The sequence below is a fragment of the Callithrix jacchus genome, chromosome 2 (genome assembly GCF_049354715.1).
Source record: "Callithrix jacchus isolate 240 chromosome 2, calJac240_pri, whole genome shotgun sequence".
NCBI lineage: Eukaryota > Metazoa > Chordata > Mammalia > Primates > Cebidae > Callithrix > Callithrix jacchus.
The window spans coordinates 69,890,350-69,912,426 of record NC_133503.1 but is presented as its reverse complement, the minus strand read 5'-3'; the positions used below and the strand labels follow the sequence as shown (position 1 = coordinate 69,912,426).

Here is a 22,077-nt window from a genome sequence, read left to right as displayed (position 1 = left end):
AGTCCTGCAGGGGAGAGGGTCCTGGCAGGGTGAGGGTGAAGCCCAAGACAGGTCCCAGGCCTTGTCCCACCCAGTGAAGACAAAGGGGCCTTAGGTCCCCAAACTTAGCTCACTAAGAGCAACCGCCCACCATTGCACCTGCCATGCCAACTTGTATGAGCACGACCCTGGCCCAGCAGTGCAGCAGGCTGAGGGCTTGGTGGGCTCAGGCCCCAGAGCTGAGGGTAGTGGGTGCAGAGTAGCGCTGGCAGGCAAGTTTCTCACAGTACAGCTCCTCGCCCACCCAGAAGTGCTCACGCATCTTCAGGTTCAGCCCACAGTCGGTGCAGGTGCAGCAGCCGGGGTGGCAGTACCAGCCCTCCTGGATGCGCACGGCCTGGTTCGCGGTGCTGGTGCTGCACTTCTCACAGGTGTGGAGCTTGGAAGGGTGGCCAGGGCCCTGGAGGCGGGCAGGGAGGACTGAGGGCTCAGCAAGCTGGGCAGGAAGGCTGGCATGCCACTTCTTTCCTCAGCCTCCAGGGCTTCCTGCAAAAGCTGAAAGGAGCTGGACTGTCGGGGGGCCACCCATTCCCTCATGATTTTCCTGTAGCATCTTGAAGACTTCCGAGTCCTCGTCCAGGAGGAGGCTGCCCCCTTCCAAGTTCACGCTGCGCCTGGAGGAACAAAGGCCAGGGCCCGGGGAAGGCGGCAGCTCCAGCACCGCTGAGTCACCAGCGCGGCCGAGGCCTGCCTGTTGGCTTCCAGGGGTGGTAGGGGGGGCTCGAGTAGGACAGGCGGTCAGCGGCAAGGAGGCCTGGGGAACACGCCACGCTCTGGAAACTGTGGCTGATGGCCGCCTCTCCAGCGAGAGGGCTGCCAGCGGGTGGCGGGGAGAAGGGACTGCCGGCCCCTGGGCTAATGGAGGTTGGGCTGGAGTAGGAGGACCTTAGGGAGGACTGACTGTCAGTGTGTGTCCTCACAGAGCCCTGGAAACTAGTCACCAACACTTCCAAGGAGCTGTCCCCATTGGTCTGCCCTGGAGATGCAGTCTGAGACCGGTCCCGCTGCCACCGCAGGGGTGAGGGGCTCTGGCGGATCTTGCTCTGGGTCTCCGCCTGCAGCATTCCCTCCGCACTTTCCTGGTTGATGGCCATGATGACGTATCCAGGCCAGAGGTTAGCGGTCTTGGCTTTGCCCTGCTCAGCCACCTTGGTCACCATGATAGGGTGTGAAAATCCCTGCCCCTTGTGATACGGAAGCCCCAGGGAGCCGGCCCGGCCACATCCACCATCAGCGCCATACCTGGAACCCAGCCTGTAAGGATGAGGAGAGGACGGCCAAGGAGGGGGCACAGGTGACAGCTCAGGGAGGAGGAGCTGTACCTGGCGACCCCCTCCCCGGGGACCTCAGGCCCATGGAGCTGCCTCTCCATGATAATTTATTGTGTCTCCACAGATAATTATCAGAATGGGTCAACGATTACAAGGGTGAAACTATGTAAACTAAAATAATTGTCAGTATTTTTGTAAATCCCAGGGACCCAGTTCGGTCTCTCATTTTTATATCTTCCTTGAAGACCCATGAATTACAGCCGAGGCAATCTCACTGTTAATGAATGTTTCTGTTCTCAGCACACATGAGATTGTGATGAGACTAAGATTCTTAGTCCTCAAAACTCTGCCTTCTATTCATTTAGTCAGTCACTGAACTAATATTTACTTAGCACTCATTAGGTAGTGTTCTGGGCACAGGAGAAAGAGCAGAACCTAAAGTCCCTGCCCTCAAGAAGCTTACATTCAAGTGGAAGGAAACCAACAGTAAATAAATATATAATTAAATGTATAATATGTCAAATAAGTCCTGTGGAGGAAATCTAAGCAAGGAGACTTGTCAGGGAATAACCGAAGCACTGGAGGGAGAAGTTGCCACTTTACATAGCATGATCGGTGGTTGCAAAAGGTCCTACACTCCAGAAGAAACTGAGGTTCATTCTGAGTGTAGAGAAGTAGTATGGATACAGAGACAACGTGGAGATAGTGAGACCATACCTGGGTAGAAAGGTCGCTAATGTGGTATGAAGGACTCTAAGCTGGTAGCTCTTCAATCCCTGAGCCCTAAGGGCTTAACTGAAGTCTCAGTTTCTAAACAGTTGCAATAGTTTAGTTGGACATATGAAAGTCAGAATTCTACCAGAAGGAAGACATTTAGCAATAATTGGAATGTTTGAGAGACAGAAGGCCTGGAATGAAACATGGTTCTGGAAGTGAAAACAGAAGTTAAGAGTCCATGATTCCCAGAGGAAAGCAAATTTAGACCTTGTGATGAACCTTATGGTCCTGACACTGTATCCCAAGAGCTTTTGTGACTTGGCCCCAGGTTGTCAGAAGTGGTGAGATTACATGATCATTCTACTAATAAATCCACAGTGGAGAGGCTGGTAGATGTGGAGTTACAAGACAACTGAATAGGCACATGGTAGCCCCAAAATTTTTATTGTAAATTGGGCCCTGATTTTCTCAGATAAATATTTGATACATTTACCAAGTGTCCATGCATCGGTAAATAGATTAGGAAAATTACGAGATAGTCTGTGAAATGGAAATGTAGGTTAAATCATGGCACAATAATGTACAGCCAGGAACAGAATAACAAATCTTTATATAATCTTTCCAAGTGTCAAGAATGACTACATGAATAACATGTAACTTTTGGGTAAATGTTAGTATGTCCACATCATACCTCTTCCTACTTTCCTACAATCATTTAATTCATATACATTTTATATACTCTGAGAATTCTTTTTTTTTTTTTGAGAATTCTTAAGGTGATTTCCTACACTCTCTCTCTCTCTCTCTGCCTTAAACAAAAAGAAAACAGAAAGAATCCCCCTTAGCTAATAAAATCAAGGGAGACAGTTACTTTCTTCCTGCTGATGGACTGATTTATTTATTTAATTCATTTTTTGAGGCAGGATCTTGCTTTGTCACCCAGGCTGGAGTACAGTGGCAAGATCATAGCTCACTGCAGCCTCTATCTTCTGAGCTCAAGTGACCCTCAGCCTTCTGAATAGCTAGGTCTACAGGCATGCATCAACACACCTGGCTAATTTTTAAAATTTTTTTTGTAGTGACGGGGTCTTGCTATATGGCTCAGGCTGGTCTCGAACTCCTGGCCTCAAGTGATTCTCTCACCTCAGCCGCACAGGCATTCTCACTGATTTGTGAAAGATTGCTTTCACAAATATAGTATAATTACAAAACATGGTCTGTTTTCATAGAAAGAATACAGGTTTGTATACACACCAGCATTGCAACATTTAATTAAGTTAAAGTGTAATCTCTTAGATGAGTAGCCCATAGATTGCTACACAAAATGTAAGTGATTTTGAATAAAAAATACATATTGTTTAATAAGGATTCTTTTAAAATGTAATTATAATATAAAATTTTGGCCATATTTAAGTTTCAGTTATAGGTACAAAATTTGGGGGTTTGCTTGACTAAATTTTAGCCATTGAAGCAGTCAGTCATTCACATATATCCTTCAGATCAACTTCCACTAGGGAAAGCAAGCCAGTAAGAGTCCATGGCAATGCTTCAAACCACAATGAGTCACGGCAGTTTTTTATATTATTTGACCAGTGCTCCAGGTCATTGTAATTTAATGAATAGTAATTCTATTTAAAAATATGTTGCAGGCGCAAGGTGCCTGCTGGGGGAAGCGGTTATGCATGAACAGATCAATATGCATTGTGTGCTTTCAACCATTCAATAGTCAATTCACCCTTGTTATGAGAAAATAAATGCCAAAGTCCCCAAAGTTAATTTCTGAAGAAAGCATTTACAAGGCTACCAAATTATTAAAAGTTTCCATGGGTTTTGGATAAAGAAAATGTGGCACATATATGCCATGGAATACTATTCAGCAATAAAAAAGGATGAGTTTGTGTCCTTTGCAGGGACATGGATGAAGCTGGAAACCATCATTCTCAGCAAACTGACACAAGAACAGAAAACCAAACACTGCATGTTCTCACTCATAAGTGGGTGTTGAACGATGAGAACACATGGACACAGGGAGGGGAACATCACACACCAGGACTTCTTGAGGGGTGGGGGGCTAGGAGAGGGATACCAAGGGGTGGGGGGATTGGGGAGGGCTAACTTTCGGAGAAATACCCAATGTAGATGATGAGGGGATGGATGCAGCAAACCACCATGGCACATGTATACCTATGTAACAAACCTGCACGTTCTGCACATGTACCCCAGAACCTAAAGTATAATGAAAAACAACACTAAATTTCAAAAAAAGTTTCTATAGGTTATCTTATGTCTGTTTATTTGTTCCTGAAATCTCTGTGCTGCATCTTGTTTCATTCAAAAACTATAAAAGATCCTAACAGCAAATTCCAGCAGGAAGATTGGCTACCTTTCCTTACTGTCACCACAGTGCTGAAGGCTTATTTGGACTAAAGCATTTTACAGATCCAACTCTTTTTATGACTCTCTAGTCTTACTTTAAAATATACCAGATGCATTTAATAAGCTATCAAATAAGGCTTTCAGGAGGCTTAACATAAGATGTCAGATCTCCTACTTCATGTGTTATTCAGTAATTTTCAATTTCTCAAATTTGTACATTAAAAGAAGATAACATAATTCTTTAGACTAGTCAGAATCTTAAAAGTCTTAAACATTATGGGCTTTCAACATTTCCCTGTTACCATAGACATGGTTTTATGAAGGACTGAATCTTTGCAGCATAATCGCAAACATTAAATTGGCATATAAAAGCATTCCAGGCTAGCGTCTCTATTGTCTATGTTTTGCTGCTTGTATAGCAGTATTCTTACCAGGCTGTAATTCATTCAGGGAACCTTAAACACTATCTTTCATTAAACTGGATTTCAGAGGACTGTCTTACGCATTGTGCACCCCGTTTTTCTGTCAACCAGCTAAGCTCTCAGTGCATCATATTGCCACATCAATGAGTTTTTCAGATTAGGAATCAAACCAGAGAACTATACACATCAGAGCACCACGTGTAATGCATGACTCTTACTCATCTGACTTCAGTCAAGATAATGTGAGATAATGTGAGTGGTAAATGGGATTCATCCTCTTGGATCCCAATCACATTGCCATAAACAGAAAATGATTAAAAGTTCATGTCAGGGAGTGAATATACTTGCTCACCGAAGTTACTAAACTTAACTTTCTCAAATCTTCTTTCTTAGAAGGTTACTACATAAATTTAAATGGCATAGAACCTATAAATAAAGATGAACACGTTTAGGGTTTCACCTGATTCATAACAAACCCACTCTGATGTTAAAACAGTCCAAAACCATCGAGCTAGTGATCCAGGCAGCTTTAGGAAAGTTAATATTTTGGCACTTGCTCATCTGCCATAAAGTTCAATCAGGATTCCCAACCCTGCTATTTTAATGGCTCAAAACTTGATTTTAACTCCCTCTAGATTAAGAAAGCAGATGTTCTATTCTGCTATCTACCCGAACTGAAGTTAAATTCTTTTTTTGTAACTAAATGAGCAAAAATCTAAAATTAACAACTACTTTAATTCTTCTGTGTGTCATCTTTTATTGCAATCTGCTTGTTGAATAGGCATTGTTCAGCAAATTTTTACCTGGTTGTGGAGAAATAGTTTCATTTGAGCTGATATCAGTGGTGTTACTTTTATGCTTACAAAGGTCAAGTCACTTCCGTAATCCTCAAAGGGGACACTAAATTCATCTCATCCTAACTAGGCAAAGAGAGTGCCCAGTGCTGTTCATCAAAATAATCAAGTGTTGACTGTTTTCCTCACACTTTGGGTATAAAGCAAGGTCAAGAAAAATTAGACCTAGTGATTATTTGTTGATTTTGCAGCCTGGTATCTACTGCCCTTCCTGTGATAATGATGATTCCACTCTCATTCTATTCTTCTATTTTGATCTAGTAAAACTGAACCTATCTCCAGGTATGAATGCATAATTTATACTTAGGCAATCAGAATTTTGCAACTGCTCAGCCACAGGATTGGTTCAGGAAAGTCACAAGATCCACATTAGATCAATGATGGCAAAAGGTCTCAGATCTAAAAAGCAGGTTTCCCTTCCCCCTAAAATTGGTTTTGTGATGCTAATAATTTAGTATTCCTGGAGAAATGAGGCCAACACAGAGAACACAGAGCTAAGGAATGAGAGAAAGTGGAATTCTGATGACAGTTTTTCAGCCCATGAATCCAGTTGCACTCTAAGACCTTTCAGTAAGGTCAGCCATACTGGCCCACGTTTTCTTTCACGTGCAATGGGCAAAACATTTGGCTTCATAATTATAAGACAAATAGTTCTCAAAATTCACTCTGGTAAAGATAGGGACATTATCCATTACATAAAACATTACATCGTGGTGCAAGAAACAGAGATAAAATACGGCTGTGGCCGGGCACGGTGGCTCAAGCCTGTAATTCCAGCACTTTGGGAGGCCGAGGCGGGTGGATCACGAGGTCAACAGATCGAGACCATCCTGGTCAACATGGTGAAACCCCGTCTCTACTAAAAATTACAAAAAATTAGCTGGGCATGGTGGCGCGTGCCTGTAATCCCAGCTACTCAGAAGGCTGAGGCAGGAGAATTGCCTGAACCTAGGGGGCGAAGGTTGCAGTGAACCGAGATGGAACCATTGCACTCCAGCCTAGGTAACAAGAGCGAAACTCCGTCTCAAAAAAAAAAAAAAGAAAAAAAAATACTGCTGTATTCACTTTTTATTTTGTTTATTTTTTTTTTTTTAAGAGATGGGGTTTCACCACGTTGTCCAGATTGGTCTCGAACTCCTGATCTCAGGTCATCCGCCCACCTTGGCCTCCCAAAGTGCTGGGATTAACAGATATGAGCCCCCACGCCTGGCTCACTTTTTTAAAAGAGGAAAAAGATGTCTATCAGAGAAACTTAACTGCTTTCTTAGTTTACAGTGAATTTCTATTTTTCCTCCAAATCTTAACATTTTTGGAAATATCAGTTGTAAGTAACACACAATTTACCTGGCAATGACAATACATTTATGTATTATTTGTTGTGAGCCCACCATGTCATTTGTCTGGGAATAAGGAAAAAATGAGACAGACCCCAGTTCTCAGGGAGATTGCATTCAAGTGGGAGATACCAAAAAGAATCAAGTAGAAGGTATTTGATTCATGGTACCTGTTTGTTTCAAAATAAATTTTAATAAAATAAAACATAGTAAAAAATGGTATTGGACAATTCTAAAATTAAGTAGTAAAGCAAATTCCTCATCTTTTGTTTCATCGGCAAGCCCTGATCATATAGTGACGTCTGAGCAAAATTAAGTTCTGCTTTACTCAGGCCACTGTGATGGCTACTGCTGTGAATTACTTAGATCATTCATCGATTTCTCTTTTAGCAATGTTACATCCGGGGTCATGCTCATGACATGTTTTTATCAGGACTGGAAGTACAACCAACACAAGTTAAGGTCATAACTTGAATTAATATAAAAATCTTCTCTTAAATGTATAACAACATGCCAACATTAGTATGATGCTAGAAAGGGTACAACTTTCAATTCGTCTGAAATATCTCTCTCAGTACTAGTACACCAGGAAACAGGTAAACGGTCTCTTTAGAAATCTACCCTCATTACTAAATTATAAATGATTCAGGCAAACTTTTCATAACACAAAATTCTCTTATCTTCTTTAATCTTCATACTCTTAAGAACATTTCACCCTCTCCCTCCAAAAAAACTGACTTGTTTTAAGCATTTGCACATCACATATAAGCTATTTGCACTAATTAAGATGACAGATAATTTAACACTTAGGACCTTTTAGACTGAACTCTTTCACTTTTCGAACATAGACAAATTAATTCACCTCTTGTAGGATCAGTCTCTTTATCTATAAGGGGAATAATAAGAACTGACCTGATTGATTGAGGAAAAAAAGAAATGAAACAAAATATGTAAAGCACTTAGAAAGGTACTTACTTATATCAGCCCAAATAAATGGTGGCTAAAAATTAAATACACCAATCCAGAACATTATCTTTGAAGAGAGAAACTTTAGCCTAAGCATTGAAAATCCTTTGTGTTATATGGACTATGTCATATTTGCTGTTGTGAAAATTACCAGAAGCTTTTTTAGTGGTTTAAAACAACACAAATGTCTTATCTTAAACTTCTGCAGATCAGAAGTCCAAAAAGGGTCTCACTGGGCTAAAACAACTCAACAGAGTTGCATTCCTTTTGGAGGCACTAGGGAAAACATTTTTTTTCAAGTCCCATAGGCCAACTGCATTCCTTGACTTATGTTATCCACCTTGAAAACCAGCAACATGCGATCTTTAAGCACATCTTCTCTTTCCCTGTTACAACAGGGTCCTTGTGATTACATAGAGCTCATTAGATATTCCAGGATAATCTCTTTAGTGGAAGGTTAGGTGAAAATCAACCTTAATTCCATCTGTACCTTTAATTTCCCTTTGCCATATAATAGAATATATTCATAGGCTCCATGTATAAGGACACAATAGTAACTCTTTAGAGAGCCATTATTTTGCCCACTACAACATCCATCCTTAAATTTTTTATCTGAATTGCAAAATAGAAATTACCGGAGTTAAGACTTTATATTATGAATATTTCTCGTTGGCCCAGAAAACATAGCCACTCTGGACTGCTATAGGAATTAAGTTCAAAAGAGCCAGATTATTTATTATTTATCATGTTTAACTTCATGGATGATTCTAAAACACAAAATTATGCTATTAGCCTGAATATTGCCAAAAATAATCCATTCCCTTATCAAGCATAATTGAAACAGTGTTCTAAAATGCCATGGATCACAGAAACATAGATTTGGAAAACACCTTAAATTTATTGTACTCAAAATATATTGTATGGTTAAAATTTCAGTTTTGGCTAGATTTTTGTAAGCTTGATTTTTAAATATTAATTCTCTGATTTTCTGCATAATGCACACCTAAAATGTATTTGGAATATAAAACTTAAAATCAAACAACAGACTTGCCCGTAATAACAGTGTGCACGTGTATGTGGGTTATGTGGGTATATAGGGTTGGGGGTATGTCCCTCAGTGAGCAGGTAAATGTAAACCTACTCTCAAAGGCAATGAGAGCTGAGAGGCAGAAGAGGCTGACAAACCCAGTTTCTCAGGAAGAAACAATAAGGATTTACAAACACAAGTAACAGGCCTGCCTAGAGCCAGCGGATTCCTATACCCCTTTCCAGAAAGTATCCTTTATACAGCAAACTTTTATAGTAAAGATATGTGCAACTGATCATGCCTCAGACTTATTTGCAAAGATCATAACCACTGGGGAGGTTAGAGAAACATCTTTTTTTTTTTTTTAGAGGGAGTTTCACTCTTGTTGCCCAGGCTGCAGTGCAATGGCCCGATCTCAGCTCACCACAACCTCTGCCTCCTGGCTTCAAGCAATTCTCCTGCCTCAGCCTCCTGAGTAGCTGGGACTACAGGTGTGCACCATCATGCCCAGCTAATTTTTGTATTTTTAGTAGAGATGGGGTTTCACCATGTTGACCAGGATGGTCTCAATCTCTTGACCTCATGATCTGCCTGCCTTGGCCTCCCAAAGTGCTGGGATTACAGGATTGAGCCACTGCGCCCGGCCAAGAAACATCTTTATGAGGAGTTATCTACACTAAAAGCATTGTTTCTTATGGGGGGTTGTCAGTGTTACAGGAACACCTTGGTATGCAGGAGTCATGGTGGTTTTGATTCAAGATGATGTTACCTTTACCATGCAATAAGCTGTTTTCCTACAAGGGGTAAAGATGGGAGAAGAAGCATTCTCAAAGACTATCTGACTCTATAATTCTTGGTTTTTTAGAAACTTGATTTAAATTAGAGGGTTTTTTTCTTTTCTTTTGAAACAGAGTCTCACTCTGTCACCCAGGCTGGAGTGCAATGGCATAATCTCAGCTCGCTGCAACCTCCGCCACCTGGATTCAAGCAATTCTTATGCCTCAGCCTCCTGAGTAGCTGGGACTATAGGTGTACACCACTATGCCCAGCTAATTTTTGTATTTTTAGTAGAGATGGTGTTTCACCATGTTGGCCCGGCTGGTCTTGAACTCCCAGCCTCAGGTGATCTGCCCACCTCAGCCTTCCAAAGGGTTGGGATTACAGGCATGAGCCACTATGCCTGGCCATAGTTTTAAATGATTTTAACAGCTTTGGTAATCTTGGTGAAGTAAAGTTTGACTTTTTTTCTGAATCTTAATGAATGATGAAAGGTTTTGGTCTTCTACAATAAATTTGAGTCCAGATTTGAGGCATTTTCTGGGTCAATGAGCATTTAATAAAATCCCATTTATGGTTTATAGAAATGAATACCTCTTTCTCTCTCAAGTTACTTGGTTGTCAGTCATAGTTAGAACCTTCACACCAAGCAGCACTAGCATTTCCAGATACGCTATGGCACTTTAGTTAAATCTGAATTTCAGATAAATAGATTTTTAATATAAGCATGTTAAAAATATTTCATAAAATATACTAAAAAGTAATCATTTTTGGAGCTTCATAAAAATTCAAATTTGATTGGACCTCCTATATTTTTATTTGCTAAATCTGAAAATCTTGGAGAATAAAGCTCATTCCAGACAATCCTGAGAACCATTTCTCCTTCCCAAGGATGCTTCCACAGAGGTAACTATAGTACTTAAGCCATTGGGTTTAGCTAATCCTAATTTCTAATTCTCAGAGAGAACAAGTTCAGCATAGATCTTGTGCAAAAACCAGGGAAATCCATCTGCTTTCCGGACTGTCATAGCAGGGCAACCTCTAGAAAGCTGATCACATTCTGCATGAGGAGAGTGCTATAAACGCTTCTGCCGGAAGTGGAGGCAGTGGAAGAGCCAAGTGTCAGGTATGTTGGAATTTGGAGAACTTTCTCCTGCTGTGTTGAGGGTGTGCATGTGTATGTGTGTGTATGTGTATGTAGTTTAGCAACAATTTGCCTAGAATAGTGGTTCTTGTCATTAATTTTGAGGATCATGTATTCACTTCGAAGACTGATAACTATAAAAATGCAAGTGCATACAATTTTGCTATTCTGCATAATTTTTAAAGAATTCAAGGGCCTGCTAAAACTCATGAAATTTTGGTTGCAATTCTTTGTCATACACGTGAAAATATATTCTCAGAAGATTAAATTTTGAAAAGGAAATACTGATAAAACTTTCCCTTTATGTTTTAATGTCTCCCTTAAGGAATATTTATTACAACAAAGTATAACAATATCTGCCCATAATCTTTTCTAATTGCTTTGAAATTTTGTTTCACATTGGTTCTATAACTTAAATAGTTTAATTTGTATATGGTATACTGAATTTTCTTTTCCACATTAAGGCCAATTGCATAAACATCATTTATTTAGTAATCTTTCTTTCCTCCCTTAATGCACATCTAGTACATCAAGTTTCCATTTAAGCATCAGTCTGCTTCTGAGTTCTTCTTTTATCAACCATTCTTCATATTATTCTATTTTCTTATTGAACTATTAATGGACTGTTACTTCTTTGTATGAATTTTTAAATCAGTTTGTACATTTCCACAGGAAAAATTACTTTTGCAATTATAATTGGAACTGCATTGAATGTACAGAGTGATTTGGAGAAAAGTTTTCATCATTTTAAAATTCATATTCTCAGGGGCTGGGCACAGTGGCTCACGCCTGTAATCCCAACACTTTGGGAGGCCAAGGCGGGTGGATCACGAGGTCAACAGATCAAGACCATCCTGGTCAACATGGTGAAACCTTGTCTCTACTAAAAATACAAAAAAATTAGCTGGGCATGGTGGCACGTGCCTGTAATCCCAGCTACTTGGGAGGCTGAGGCAGGAGAATTGCCTGAACCCAGGAGGTGGACGTTGCAGTGAGCCGAGATCGCGCCATTGCACTCCAGCCTGGGTAACAAGAGCGAAACTCCGTCTCAAAAAAAAAAAAAAAAAATTCATATTCTCATCAACAAACGTCATACATTTTTCTCTTTCTGCAAATTTTCTTTCATGCCTTTTTATAATTATTTCCATTTTTTTCAAATACCAATAGTATATCCAACATCTTTGTGGAACCCTCTTAATAATTCCAACATCTTACCTTTTTTCCAGTTTGCATGTAGGTGATTATATTATCTGCAAATAAAAACTACCTTTGTCTCTTTCTTTCAGTTCCTTAAACTGTATTTATTTTTGATTACTTAGTACATTATCCAGGTAATACAATATTGAATAGTGGGTATAATGTGGGAATTCCTATGTTGTTCCAGGCTTCACAAATAATTTATTAAGGGATAACCTGATCCCACACTCTTCACGTTCCCATAAACTTTCTGCTTTACAACACTATGCAGCTATTGGCACCACTTTAGTAAACGGATGCATTTACAAGAAACCAACCATGCTCTAATCCTTCTTTCTGGGCTACTCTTTCTCAAAAGTACTTTCCCTTGGACATCCTAGATTATATGGATATCCATGTAGCATTCATACTGAGACAGGCAGAGGAAGGCCTCGGTTTAGGTAGCAAGTTCAATACAAGAGGAAAGAATGAGAAAATCAATATAGCTGCATATATAAGTCATTTTATTTAAGAATCTTTGTCAGAAATAAAGCTGCTGTATTTTATCCTTATCTTTGTGCATCTTGTATCAATTTATCAATTGTTTTCGAAACTAAGAAGAAATAAAGCGGTTTCTTTCATGACTCAAAGGTAACACTCTACTATTCACCATTAGTTATTATTTTAAATATGTTTTAAACACATGCTGTTCATCAGATTGTTTTCTTCTATTTCTAATTTGTTAAGTTTTTGTCATGAACAAATGTTGGAGTTTATCAAATGGTTTTCTACATCTATTGAGGTTCTCATTTGCTTGCTCTATCCTACTTCACTAGTGTAAGAAATTACACTGAGATATTGAATGACTTTCACATCCCTGAGATTGAATCCTACATAAAAGGAGAAGGTGGCCCTCCTCATTTTTCCATTGTCAAGAACGATTTATCTAGGTTAAGGATTTACTGTTTTTTTTTTTTTAACTTTTGAACAAAATTATTTATAAAACAGGTTGGGTCTGGTGCCTTTTTCATATGATTGATTATTACTCCTAATTTAACATATAGAGTAGCCATTGATGATACATGTATGTGTCAAAAAAAATCTTACATTTCATGTTAATTTATCGTATACAAAGCTATATCTTGTCAAAATTGCTATCTTTACTTATTTCTATGTTTTGTTTAAAACACACTGTATATAAAATTTCTCTTTTTTTAAATCTGTGTTGCCACAATTGCTGCTGTTTTATTAGTCTTTCAAAGAATACACGTGAGTTTTGTTGGCTCATTTATTAATTTGTTTGATCTTTTTCTAATGTCTTAAATCTTGAAAACTCATAATTCTTTAGCCAGTGAAAGACTTTAGATCTGTATTAGACAAACAAAAGCCCAAGGAATATTTTTTTAAAATCTTTCTATACATTTGGAAAAGCAACTCAAATTGAAATTCCAAAAGAATATTTCTGCAGAAAAAAACCTAAATATAAAAGTAATAAAATGCCGTGAATACCAAGAAGGTTCATGTTAGAAGGAATTTAGACTCAGTCAGGTGATAATATAGATAATACTTTGTCCCTGGACCAAGACAATGACTAACAAACAGAGAAATGAAAACTGACATTTCACATTCAAAGTGAGTCAATAAAACAGAAAGCAATCAACCAATTATTCAGAATAATGAATATATAGGGCTTGACCAGAAGCTAATCCTTTCCTATCTGTGTCTCTATCAAAGATATATGCAGTCTACCAATATGATTGAAGTATTCATCATACATCATTGTGTTTATAGAGTAAAATTCTTTTTTGAAATACAAAGATTTGGAAATATAAGCATCAAATTTTAGCAGTGATAATCAATGGACTTTGGCTATATTATGAAAAATGTAATGTTTGCAATTGAATCCACCAACACCTTGTAATAGTGTTACGGCATAAAAAACAGTAAAAAAGTAATAGCTTGGATGTTTGCTTTACACTATTTATTTCTAAGAACCTGATGATACACTTTAGAATTTCCTTTATTTTTTACAATTGATTCTTAAATGTGAGAACCAGGCTGAAGCACAATCTTAACATGTGTTCAAATTCTTTCATTCCAGCATGGTTGTGCTTCCTTTCTGTTTAGCAAGGTGAACACTTCTGTATCTTTAGGTTCCAAGACTAAATAGAGAGACAGAAAGATCGGATACACAACTAGTTACCTACAAATGCATCCTAAGGTTCTGTAGCAATCTTACAAATATCATAGTGTTGAGAAACTGACACGTTTCTCCCTGCTTTGGCTGGAGAGCCACCCTAGTGTGACATTCCTGCTGGAAATGAGGTTTGGACAATTTGGTGTAAGAAAAATGAAAAGTTTAGTCAACACCTGTGGCCATCCACTCTAGTTCCCAGAAGCAGTGATGTCATTTAAATAGGAACAGAGGTGCATCAGGGTGGGGAGGCATGGAGGAGAGAGTCTGTGCGGAGTGATGGGGAATGTCTATGGGAGTGTGTGTGTGTGAATTTCTCTAGAAAGGGTGTTCCCCTGTTCAAAGCAAAACATTAGAATGAATGTTCTAGAAACAAACCTCCATCCCCACTGGATACATCACGTTAGTCAACCCTCATACTTTGCCATAGCTGTACAGGGAGGGGAGTTGAACATGCTGAGTCCTGAGATGGGATAGGGTGGAGAGATGAATTACCCAGGCTGTCAACTTCCTGAATGAAATAGGCAAAGTGATCTCAGGACTGGGTGGTGAAGAGTGGAAGGATGGGCCGAAACTCTGCATTAATCAGACAGCCCTGTTGGAAGTTCTCACCATGCCAGGAAGTTCGAGCACGTGTGTGTGCATATAAAAATAGGATATAGCCTTAAAAAATGGTTAGTGAATAAATAAAATGTTTAGATTACAATTCAGTCTTCTTTTTAAAGAAAGGCTGCTTGCTATTTTGTAGAAAACCTCTAAAAGGGATGATAGTCACAGAAGCACCAGAGGTGTATTCTTGGGAGGAAATAAGCTTGGAAGGACTCAGGAAGAAGGGGCAGGTGAGCGTAGGTCAGATTAGGAGGCAGGAGCCCTGAGAGGCTGCAGGGACACACAGCCTGCCCTGGGTGCTGTGCTCTGTTAAAGATGGGCTATTTCATGTTGATGAGGCAGTCAGGGCTAGAAAATCTTTCTTCCCTGCTCCTCCCTGCACCTGCTAACAGTCACTCTGTGTCCTCCCAGCTGACTGGATTGCATCATTAAAGGGTCACCTCGCCGACAGAACATCAAGTGGGGAAGCCTCATCATCTGTTAAGGTCAGGCCACCTGGCTTTGTCTGACAAAAAGTTACTTTCTTAACTTTATCTCATTGAATTAAAATAAGATATGATTATATGTATTATAGCTGACTTATACACTGTCTTTGGTGGGGACAATTTCGAGTGAGAGTGTTCCTCACTGAGGCTCAATGTTAGACAGGAGGAGAAAATGGCAGCATCAGCCACGCACTGAGTGGCTGTGACCTTTTTCCTTTGCAACTTGATTATCTCCTTGGAACAAAGTCACTTAATTGCCAAGCGGCATGGACTTAGAGGAAACACCCTCCAAGAAAAACTTGTGTCGTTAGCATGAGTGGGTTTGTCCTGTTCTTCTTTTGGGTTCCTTTGAGTTGAGCACCTTTTGCCATCTGATTCCTAGCGTCAACAACTGAGGAAAAGACCTGTGCACACAGGACACAGCATGGGCTGGTGCTCAGGCAATATGTTTTCTGTCATTACAGGAGGCCACAGGAGTCCAGAAAAGGGGTACGTATGGGGGAATCCTCCCATGTGGATGAATAATCCAGATGATGAGGAATGCGTGTCTCGCTGGCTTTCCTGTACACAGGCAGCCGGAGTTGAGCTTCCTGTTGTGAATGAGGACCTAGGCCGTGATGGGAGAAGTGGCTGTTCCAGATAAGGATCGATGGGCACATTCTGCGGTCCCTGAGAGCAGCAGCAGTCTCTGTCTGTGGGGTGGGGTTGTGTGCATGGGAGTGGTGTGTGTCTGTGTGAATGTGTGTAGTGTGACCCTGACTGTGCCTGGCTGTGTGTGGGTTTCCCTAGGTACATGTCTCTCCCTTATTAGTGTCCACATTCTTAGTGAAAAATGCCTCACTCTTGTAGCCTGACAAGAGCATAGGTAATTATTAGTGAAGATGTCAGCTTACAACGTGCGTAGTTTATGCATGCAAAGGACACTTCAGTTACCCAAAGGAAATCCTGTCCACACCTAAGCAAATGTTCATTGGGTGCTAATGGAACAAACCTGTCTCAGGATCCTTACTCATTCATTATTTTTTCATTGGGAATCTGCTTCTAAACCTCATTTTCAATAAATGTCACCAGGTAACAGGCCTTCATGTTGCTCCTGGCATTGGAGTGGTCATGACACCTCACTGCGGCCACTTCCCTCCTTCACAAGCCTTTTTTTTGTTTTGTTTTTGTTTTTGTTTTTGAGACGGAGTTTCGCTCTTGTTACCCAGGCTGGAGTGCAATGGTGCAATCCCAGCTCACCACAACCTCCGCCTCCTGGGTTCAGGCAATTCTCCTGCCTCAGCCTCCTGAGTAGCTGGGATTACAGGCACATACCACCGTGCCCAGCTAATTTTTGTATTTTTAGTAGAGATGGGGTTTCACCATGTTGACCAGGATGGTCTCGATCTGTTGATCTCGTGATCCACCCGCCTCGGCCTCCCAAAGTGCTGGGATTACAGGCTTGAGCCACCGCACCCGGCCCCTTCACAAGCCTTTTCTACTCAAGCCCTCAGAATTGATCCTCCATGACCGGTCTTCAGCATGCAGAGTGGGGCGGGGCTCCTTCCTGTGCAGGGAGACCCTGGGGCAGCCCCATGCTATGACCAGTTTTGGTAGGAGACTGAGAAAAGAGGAGCCTGCATGCAGGGTTGGGGTAAAATCACATGACTCTCTCCATTGTGGCCTCATATTGACCATCAGCTAATGTGGCCCAGAATAATGCCGGGGCAATGTAGAGGCCCAGCCTCCAGCACTCAGCCCAGTCATGGTTTCTGTGTGCTCAGCTCAGGGAACACAGCAAGTGGACAAGGGGACCAAGGGCTTTGCCCGAGGGCCTGAGAGGTAGGGTGAGCCCTTGCCTTCCTCCTGGCAGGATGTCCAAGGCTCAGGCATGAGGTGGGAAAGACAAGACTCGGCTGTGGGATGGCAGAGGCTCCATGATGCTTCTCCCGTTACACCCTCTGTTGACAAATGTTCTTCTTTGCCACAGAGCCCTGTGAAAAAAAAGTCAAGGTGGTTGATTTCAGTCCACATGAATATAAAATGAGCCAAATTATGGTTTGAGCATAATTTTTTTGGATTGTGCATTTGGTAGAAACTTATTGTATGCAATTTGCATTGCTATGTATGTGACAGTACTTTCCTACTTTTCAATATAATGAGGCCATGTGATTTTAAAATGTCCCTTGTTTCCCTCGAAAGTATGTCCTCATAACCAAATTCCCCTATTCATCTTTAATCTCTAGAGTACAGTTTTTGTGTGACACCTAAGTGGCCTTCTACTGTGTGCGATTAAAGGTACAAATCAGTGTTACCAACATTGAGGTTCTAAAAATTCATGGTGAGCTGTACAGTGCGCTCCATGAGAGCAGGGCACAGCCTTGGCCTCAGCCTCAAAAGTAACATGATTCAGAGGAGCAGGAAGAAGACATGAGGACATCCATGCCATGGGGAAGCCAAGGTTGAAAGGCCGGGAGAGAGAGTTCAATGTCATGCCCTGGGTGCAGCCAGGATGTTTGGGCCCCATCTATGGGGAAGGAGCAGAGCTTGGACTTCAGGGCTGGCGTGAGCACTGCCCAGCCACCGTTCTATGAGCCTGGAGAGAGGAGCCGCTGTTTTATTTGTCTTCTTCACCTTTCTGTGATGATGGCAATAACACAATCAGAAATTAGTGAGAGGCAAAGAACAGAAGGGAGTTCCTAAGATATCTGACTTAGATGAGGGGATATGATGAGCAGGGGTGGACATCAGGGTCAGGTCAGACATAGCACCATCCCCAGGCCTGCTATCCCTGTGACTGGGACAGAGAACAGCATTTACTTTTCCCCAGCTTCTGGAAGTTTCCTGACAGCTGGTCCTTGTGTAGATGCTGTTGGTCAAGGTTGATTTATCCCAGGATCCCATTTAACCAAAGGAAGCCTCACAGCCCCTGGCCAGGGCAGCTGTGTCACACTAGTTGCAGCAGAGGTGGGAGGAGAGCCAGTTCCAGTGCAGAGTGAGCTCGGGACAGGGAGGGGCTGCCCCAGAGCCTAGGTGTTCCTTGCACATCTCCCTTCTGACCCATAAGACATCACTTCGCCGGTTTTTCTAGATAGGCTTGGAATCATCAGTCTCACCATCTGTGACCTGCCATTCATGAGTGGGAGGATGCTGGCCCTGGCTGGTCACTGTCAGGGCAGGGGCTCTGTCCTTCTTCTTCCTTCTCATCCCAGAGCTTAGCCCTGGGCAGCCCATCTTGGGGGCCCCAGTGATGTTCTCGAGCACACAGCCCTGTACTGAGAAAGCACGAGTGTGAAAAGGCTTCCTGCTCACCCTCTGCAGTCTGCTGAGTCACACAAATGCAGGTTCCTGTGTGGGTTCTGATTCAGGGTCAGGGAGAAGTGCGTGGGCTCCCCTCCGTGTTTGCTGCTGTTGTCCCATCTGCTCCTGAAGTCTGCAACTAAGGATTAAAATAATAAATATTGTGAATAGCTCACCATCATGGCTTAAAGTCCAATAAAATGGATGTTAACTGCAGTAGGAGCATAGGTTTATTTAGGAAAGTTAAGTGATATAGTAACCTTTTTATAAAAAAGAGGATACTTACCAGGCCTCTTTCTGTGTGGAGACCCTGTCCTGGAGTCATACCGTGCACTTGTGTGCTGCCTCTGTGAACACTGCCTACTTCACAGTGATGACGGTGGCTTAGCCAGAGACCTGAGGCTCTGTCCCCCAGGGCTCTCCTGATGGTGTCCTTTGCCTTCCTTCACCACCAAGGAGGGTGGCCCAGCGGCAGCTCAGCCCCTGCTCTTACCCCACCTCCTCCGTACACCAGCCCTGTGTCTTCAGCACCCAGGGCTGCCAGAGGGTCTTCAGCAGCTCCCATGGCTGACAGTGACTCTGTGTTTCCTAGATTTCAAAAACAAAGTGGCAAAAATGTTCGATGTGATGAGCCCAGAAGCTGCCGTAGCTCTTTATTGGGTAAAGTCCTTATTCTTTGTCTGAGATGGGAATTTTATTTCTCTTGGTTTCTTTCCACTTCATTTGAATTATGTCACGCAAATCTCACCATGGAAATTATAGATGAATTGCAGAATTTCTTGGTGGGCAAATGTAAGTAAGAGTCCATTACCAATGAAGAACTGATTCAAGACGGCACCCACAGATGACAGCTTTAGTGACAAACTGCATGGCAGAGCATTTTCCTCATGGGAAATGCATATTTTTTAAAAATCATGGTGACTCTGCAACTAACATCATTTTGAAAATCTTCATGAAACTTTTTTACCTTTCCACAAGTGTCCTTTAGGCTTTATTTTCTGGCCATGGCCTCAAGCACTGTTTCCTTTCTGAGTGTTTAATGTCATCATGTAAACAAAAGACCTGTGCACAGAGGACACCGCATGGTCTGATGCTCACAGTGTTTTCCTTTCTCTCTGCAGAAAAACGCATCTTTGGAAAGCGATACGTACTCTGGTGTCATCCCTTTGCTAAGGAAATATCGTAGTGTTGAAAAACTGACACTTTTCTCCCTGCTTTGGCTGGAGAGCCACCTTAGTGTGACATTCCTGCTGGAAATGAGGTTTGGACAATTTGGTGTAAGAAAAATGAAAAGTTTAGTCAACACCTGTGGCCATCCACTCTAGTTCCCAGAAGCAGTGATGTCATTTAAATAGGAACAGGGGTGCATCAGGGTGGGGAGGCATGGAGAAGAGAGTCTGTGCAGAGTGATGGGGAATGTCTACGGGAGTGTGTGTGAGAATTTCTCTAGAAAGGGTGTTCCCCTATTCAAAGCACAACATTAAAATGAATGTTCTAGAAACAAACGTCCATCCCCACTGGACACATCACGTTAGTCAACACTCATACTTTGCCATAGCTGTACAGGGAGGGGAGTTGAACATGCTGAGTCCTGAGATGGGATAGGGTGGAGAGATTAATTATCCGGGCTGTCAATTTCCTGAATGAAATAGGCAAAGTGATCTCAGGAATGGGTGGTGAAGAGTGGAAGGACGGGCTGAAACTCTGCATTAATCAGACAGACTGTTGGAAGTTCTCACCACACCAGGAAGTTCGAATATGTGTGTGTGTATATAAAAATAAGATATAGCCTTAAAATATGGTTCGTGAATAAATAAAATGTTTTGATTACAAATCAATTTTCTTTTTGAATAAAAGCTGCTTGCTATTTTGTAGAAAACCTCTAAAAGGGATGATATTCACAGAAGCACCACAGGTGTGTTCTTAAAAGGGAAATAAGCTTGGAAGGACACAGGAAGAAGAAGCAAATGAGCTGAGGTCAGATGAGAGGGCAGGAGCCTGAAGAGCTTGCAGGGACACACAGCCTGCCCTAAGTGCTGTGCCCTGTTTCAGATGGGCTATTTCACATTGATGAGGTGACCTAAGGCAAGAAAACCTCTCTTAACTGCTCCTCTTCTGCACCTGCTGAAAGTCACTGTGTCCTTTTACTTCCAACAGAAATTGAAGTGGTAAAAGAATACCATTCAAGATTCTTCCCTGAGTAAAAGCCACCACAGGGGAAGGTCAGTTCACCTGGTTTGGTTGGAGAAAAGATTTCTTAACTTTATCCTTTTGAATTTCAGTAAGGTAGGAGAATCTGACCCTATTTGTCATAGGTGATTTATACAGTGTTTTTGGTGGGGAGAATTCTGAGAGTCTGTTCCCCACTGAGGCTTGATTTAAGACAGGAGGAGAAAATGGCAGCACCAGCCACGCACTTAGTGACAGTGAGCTTCCTCCTCTGCAGCTTGATTCCGTGCTTGGGGCAGAATCACTTCACTGCCAAGTCACAGGACCTTGAGAGGGAATATCCTGCGAGAACGACGTTAGCGTGAGTCAGCTGTCCTGTTCTTCTTCTGTGTTCCTTTGACTTGGACACTCTTTCCCATCTGGTCTTCTAATGTCAACAATGAAGAAAAGACCTGTACACTCAAGCCTCAGGATGGTCTGAAGCTCACGGTGTTTTCCTTTCTCTCCATGCAGGCAGAGGAACCCTCCAAGGAAAAAGGTGTGTATTCTGGGAGCGCTCCTCTGCTCAGGAAAGATCCTGAGTGTGGCAACAGGTGGCACTTTACTCTCCTGCTTTTGCTGGAGGGCTGCTTTGGTTTGAGCTTCCTGACAGAAAAAAGATAGGGGCAGTTTAATTTAAAAAACGCTCAGTCCATCCAGTAAAGAACCGTGACCATCCTCTCGAGTCCCTGGAGGCAGAACTGCCATTTAGATGGAATAGGGTGGTGTGCCTCAGGGCGGTGAGGTATGGAGGAGACAGCCCTGTGGAGTGATTGGAAATGTCTTTGGGAGTGTATGCGCGTTTTCCCACAAAATTCAGAAAAACTGTCTAAAACATTGAATTGCGACTGCACATGTCACCTAAATTCACCCATTCATCCTCCACCACGGCTGTACCTGAAGGTAAATGTCATATCCTCACTCCTCAGACAGAGATGGTGCAGAGAGGGATTTCCCAGGCTCTCAATCTCCCAAATGGAAGAAGCAAATGTGAACTCCGGAAATGGGAGGAGGGTTGATGCTGTGGGTCACCAGGCGGCCCTGGTAGAACTCGTCGTTATGCCTGGCAGTTCTGGCATCTGTTTGTGCATGTGGAAGGATAAGAGTCCTGAGAGGTCCCAGACACTGTCTGTCACTTCAGGGAAGTCTCAAGGGCTGCCTGACGCAGGGTATCAGTAGGTACATGTTATGCTGGACTT

At 42.0% G+C, this 22,077-nt stretch overlaps 1 protein-coding gene and 1 pseudogene across 10 annotated transcripts in view; both read right to left on the bottom strand.

Annotated features, from left to right (window-relative positions):
• Positions 1–130: 130 nt before the first annotated feature.
• On the bottom strand, positions 131–1,279 carry LOC100397213 (PDZ and LIM domain protein 2 pseudogene; annotated as a pseudogene).
• A 10,704-nt stretch (positions 1,280–11,983) lies between these two features.
• Positions 11,984–22,077, bottom strand: part of LOC144581378 (uncharacterized) — a 45,394-nt gene continuing 35,300 nt past the window's right edge. For 2 of the 10 annotated variants that reach the window (XR_013532024.1, XR_013532025.1), the window contains 2 exons: positions 18,683–18,809; positions 11,996–17,364 (listed from right to left, as the gene is read on the bottom strand). The gene's annotated coding sequence lies outside the window, so the exon portion shown is untranslated. Of the gene's footprint in view, positions 17,365–18,682; positions 18,810–22,077 lie in introns of all 10 variants that reach the window. The other 8 variants (XR_013532016.1, XR_013532015.1, XR_013532019.1 and 5 more) reach the window with 7 other exon arrangements.